The 5,186-nt window shown below is 54.2% G+C and overlaps 1 protein-coding gene and 1 long non-coding RNA gene across 5 annotated transcripts in view; one reads left to right on the top strand and one right to left on the bottom strand.

Moving 5' to 3' along the window:
• HNF4A (hepatocyte nuclear factor 4 alpha) overlaps positions 1-5,186 on the bottom strand; it is a 35,545-nt gene that overhangs the window by 26,950 nt on the left and 3,409 nt on the right. The window lies entirely within an intron of this gene.
• LOC144232432 (uncharacterized) overlaps positions 2,764-5,186 on the top strand; it is an 18,836-nt gene continuing 16,413 nt past the window's right edge. The window contains exon 1 of the long non-coding RNA XR_013335393.1: positions 2,764-2,873. This is a non-coding gene — a long non-coding RNA (uncharacterized LOC144232432). The remainder of the gene's footprint in view (positions 2,874-5,186) is intronic.

Raw genomic sequence — 5,186 nt, 5'->3', positions numbered from 1 at the left:
TTACTGGGGCGGTGGGGGAAGAGAGGCTGGATGTGGTGTCGGGAGACCTCAGTTTAGGAGCCTGCTCTGGCACTGTTCGGATGACTTTGTTCACATCACATCTCCCTCAGGGCCTCATTTTCCCCATCTGTAAAATGCGGAAGATCTTGGCCCATTTGTCTGTTGGTCAGGACAAGACAACCCAGAGAGGGAGGAAGAGAGAGCGCCCATCCCCCAAGCTGCACTTTGGGATTTGTTAAGGGCCCAAGGAGACTTCAACTGCTGGCAGATTCCTCCTGGCTCCAGGAGCCGGTACAGAGCTCAGCTGGGCAGGTGACCTGACTGTGGGGTAAACACAGAGGAACAGGAGGGACAGCTCTGGGAGGGGCCCCCCAGGGCTGAGCCCAGGTCCTGTCACCTGTCTGGCACCTGCGAGAGGCCACACACAGCTACTCCCCTCACAAGTCAGCAATACGTGGGCCTGCACATGCTCGTCACTTCTAAAAGGTACGCTTCCCCATTACCAAAATGGGGCATGATCATTGGCATGTCAGAGTTAACTGGTAACAAAAATAGCAAATTTTCAATCTCTATGGATGATATCTTAGATTGAACTAAACAAGGTCTATGATCAACTGGGCTGAGCCGCATCATGCCACATGCATGACCCCTTAGACCTAAGAACCATCGGATGGACAGTCCTCATATGACAAGCTACTAAGTACGCAAACCGTGACGTGAACACTTTACCAAACACACAACACACATGACCCAGTGCTTCTGAGTCACAGTCCAGAAACCCGCTTCATACCCTGCACATGTCCCCACACAGCACAACCGATTCCATAAAGTAAGTTTATCCACTCTGCAACTAGAATTACTCACACACGAGCTTTTATAATTATGTACATTTACATTTTTTAAATGTTTATTTATTTTTGAGAGAGACAGCGTGAGCGGGCTTGGGGCAGAGAGAGAGGAAGACACAGAATCCAGAGCAGGCTCCAGGCTCTGAGCTGTCAGCACAGAGCCCGACGTGGGACTGGAATCCACGAACTTCGAGATCATGACCTGAGCCGAAGTCGGATGCTCAACTGACTGAGCCACCCAGGCACTCCGATTTGTTTCACTCTTAGCTGAGCCCAAACAATATCTTCTAGATACATGTCCCCCATATAAACAACACACCATCTATAAGATCTACTGGCTCTGTGATCTCAAGCAAGTTATTATATTGGAGCCTCGGTTTCCTCCTTCTGTAAATGGGCCTAATGTGTAGTTTGTTGTTTATTATTTTGGAGCCTCAGTTACTCCTTCAGTAAAATGGGCCTAATGTGTAGTTTGTTGTTTATTATTTTGGAGCCTCAGTTACTCCTTCTGTAAAATAGGCCTAATGTGTAGTTTGTTGTGAAGATTAAATAAAATATTATAAGGGTTCTTAGCCCTCCTTCCCTCTCCCCCCAGCCATTTAGAAGATAAATCACAGGCCTTAGAATCAGAGCTGGGTCAAAATCCAGGCACTGCCAACTTCCCAAACTGTGACATCAGGTTTGCCCCACCCAGCCTTAATTTTGGCATCAGATAAATGGGTTGGTACCTTCTTTGCAGGGATGCTATGGGCATTAAATGACCAAGTATAGGCATCTGGCACAAGGGAGGCAATTATTATCACTCGTGGTTGACTCCTTGACTCACTAGCCACGGAATCGGTCACAATCAGGACCGCTGTTCAGGAGAGCTCCCAGGGATACAAAGGCTGTTCTTTCTCTCTGCCCCGCCCCGTGGACTGTCTGACCCCCTCCACATGCGGTGGCTCCCCCCAGATAACAGAGGACCTCAGAACTCACAGAGAGATCCAGCTCCTTCATGTTGCAGATGCAGAGACGGAGGCCTCTAGAAGGGAAGGGGGGCTCATTTGGGGCAGCTAGAGGGGGAGGGGTTGCCGCAGACCCAGCTGTGGGCAGGGCACTCAAGCCACTGGTGTGGACAGTGGTTAAGAGGTGCCACTCTAGACCACTCCTTTTTTCTTTTAAACTATAATAATGGTTAATGTTTCTGGAGAGATTCTGTACTAGGCTGGGTGCTAAGAATCTTCCGCTCCTCTCACTTTATCTGTTCTGCTTTACAGATGACAAAACTAAGGCTCAGAGACAGGAAGTGACTTGCCTAAGGCCACATGGGGTGGGGGCGGGGGGGCGCTGTGATTTGAGCCCCAGTCTGACTGCAGAGATTAAGGGCTTCACCCCATACCTCTGCTTCCCTCCAGAGTCCCAGAAAGGATGACAGAGTTCTGGAGCCTGTGACTCTGTCATGTTCCTGCCGGGAGCTCAGGGGTCTGAGGAGCCAAGGAGCCTGTCCCTGGGCACGTGCAAACCCAGAGGCATCCTCCAGACGCTGGCCCCCCCAGGCCGCTGGCATCTTAGCTCCCCCTGGGTACTAACCACCCTGTATCTCCTGTCTCTCCTCGCCCCGCCCCCACCACCCGGGGAACTGGGACTTATCAAGACAAAGAACAAAAGTCGTGGGGGAAAGAAGCCAAGAGCCATCTCCACTCTGGGGTAGGGCCCTCCAGTTTCGCCCCTTTGAAATTTCAAATTCCAGTTTGTGGACAAAGTCCTAACTTTCTCACAATATAGGTCCCCAACCACTGACCAAACTCCAGTCCAGGCAGCCAGCAGGCCCGGGGCTCGCCCGGTCTTGCTGCTTTTCCCTTGGCAGCTCTCAAGTCCGGGGGGTTGGGGTGGGGGGGCCTGGGCCAGTTGGGGTCTGCCAGGCCGTCCCCGCAGCCCCAGTCCACCCTACCCCACAGGGTCCCCTGCCTCCCATCTCAGAGGACAGCTCTCTTCCCGGAGCTGGGATCTGACGCTTGCTGGTACCAACAGCAGATTTACCAGGTAGGCCCCCTCCCTGTTCTGGGCACCTTCTCCCCCCCTTGAATTCCTAAAGCACGGCCTAGACCACCCTCCTCACCCTGGAACCCCCCTCGCCCCGGCTAAGGCCACATGGGCTTAATCCAATCATGACCTCACAAAACTTCAAGGCTGGAAAGGGTGTCTCAGCCAACCCACCCATTTGGTGGATGGAGACATGGAGGCCCCCAGGGTGGTAGCAGCTGGCTATAGGTGGAACCACAGACCTCAGGGCCCTCGCTGAGCCCCAGAGGGTGGAAGGGACATGCTCAAAGCCATACAGCGGTGGTGGTGGGGCTCTGCCTTAAAAAGAAGACCACAAGCTCTGTGAGGCCCCCTGTGTTTCATCACGGCTCTCAGGGGCGCTTGGAAGTGCCTCCCGGGGACCTGGCTGGAGGAGTTCTTGCCCCCTCAATCACCAATGGCCACCCGGCTGCCCCGGGAGTACTTCCGAGAGGAGGATGAGGGAGCTCAGGGCTGAAGGCCAGTGGATTTGGAAGGAAACAACCTTCATGTGGTTAACTGATAACTGAGCCCCATCCTTGGGCCCCCAGAAGCCTCCTTCCTCCCTCTCCTCAGCACGATTAAGACGAAATTACCTGCCTGCTAATCATTGCTGAGCCTGTTGATTTTGCCTTAAAAAATTAACCGGGCATGAGTTTGTGGTTTGCCTCACCCCTAACCCTGAAAAGGCCTGGGTGGGCAGGAGGCCACCAGGGTTATGCAAGAGGCTGCTGGCCTCCCCACGCATGTCCAGCGCCTCCTCTCCTGCTCTCCAAAGACTAGGTTTTGCTCAAGAGTCAACAGTCTGCTTGTTCCCCCTGCTTTGGGTCCTGAGCAAATTTGCTCTGTTACCAAAGAGAGATAAAGGCAGCTGGGGGGGAGAGTTTTACAAACAGGGATGCAGAGCGGCAGCTTTGAGCAGGGGATTCTAGAATCCTGCAGTGTCAGAGCCTGGAGAGTGTGGACCGGGGCTTTTCAAATGGGATCTGAGGCTCCTAGGAGCCAAGGGAAGGTATGCACACGGCCCGCTTCACCCAGGGCCTGCCTCTTAGATGCTCTCTCCCTAATACTTACTTTGAAAGGTAGAGCCCGAGCCGATGACAGGAACTTGAAAGATGCTGGGCCAACCTCAGGATATCCCCCCCTCCCTGTGCAGATGGTGAGGGGGCTCGTCCAGGGACAGGAAGTCGCCCCAGGTGTCCTGGGTCCCTGGCTAGCCTCAGGAAGACAGGGGCTCTCTCTGAGCTCGGTGATGTGTTCTGGACACTAGCGAACAAGACGCACTGAAAAGGCCCTGCTTTGCCATTCACACCCCTTCCCGTGGCTGGCTCGAAGCAGAGAGGTGCCTTGGGGCCGCCTCTGGGGAATTCACCTGGCCTGGACCCTGTGGGCCCCTGAGGAGCAGCCGGGAGCAGTAAACAGAGGCTCCAAGTCATGGCCACGTCCTTGGTGTCAGACCACAGAGATGCAGGGCCCTACCCCGACTCTCCACCTCCCTCTTGAATCTGGTCCCTCGCCCACGACCAGGAATGACAATACCTAACTCATAGGTTTGTTATGAGGATGAAACGGAGCACAGATAACCGTGGCTGATGCTAATGAAGCTGTTTTGCAGGCTTTACACGTGTTACTGCATTAATCCTCACAACCGACCGATGACATAGGCAGTATTTTATCACCATTTTACAGACCTGAGGCACAGAGAGTTTGAGTCCTACACCCAAGCTCACACAGCGTGTGACAATCGAGAGCTGGGATTTCAGCCTGAGCCATCCCGCTCTCCAGAGTCTGTGCTCTTAACCCCAAGGCTACCCCGGCTGTCCGGGGCTGACACACGGTTTCCAATGCAAGTTGGCAAGTGTGACGATAACACGGGCTCCATCCTGAGGCACGTGTGGGCTTTGTGCATGGACTGTGTGGGCTGGAGAAGGGCTGAGACAGAAGGCATGTCTCTGGGTTGGAGTGGTCAGGGATGGATTCCTGGGGGAGGTGGCATCCTGGGCAGAGGGGACATCCAGAAGCAGAGAACATGGCGAGCGATGACGGAAGGACATGGAAGCCACTCTGGCCAGAGAGCAGGGCATTGTGGGGGATGGTGACCACAAGCCTCAGGAGGAAGGGTAGAGCGTATGGTCTGGAGAATGATCAGGAAGGAAGCCAGGAGGACTTGGGTCTGTGTAGGTGGAGCCTCCCTAAGAGTTGCCTCCTGCCAGGTGGCTTGGGCTTGTGACTTCTGGGCTAAGGCTGTTGTTGTTCTGTTTATGTCTCTCCCTCCCCCCCCCCCACCCCGGTGAT

Source organism: Crocuta crocuta, unplaced genomic scaffold (assembly GCF_008692635.1).
Source record: "Crocuta crocuta isolate KB4526 unplaced genomic scaffold, BGI_CrCroc_1.0 scaffold477, whole genome shotgun sequence".
Lineage (NCBI taxonomy): Eukaryota > Metazoa > Chordata > Mammalia > Carnivora > Hyaenidae > Crocuta > Crocuta crocuta.
The sequence above is the reverse complement of the archived record's forward strand: the minus strand, read 5'-3'. Positions and strand labels throughout refer to the sequence as shown.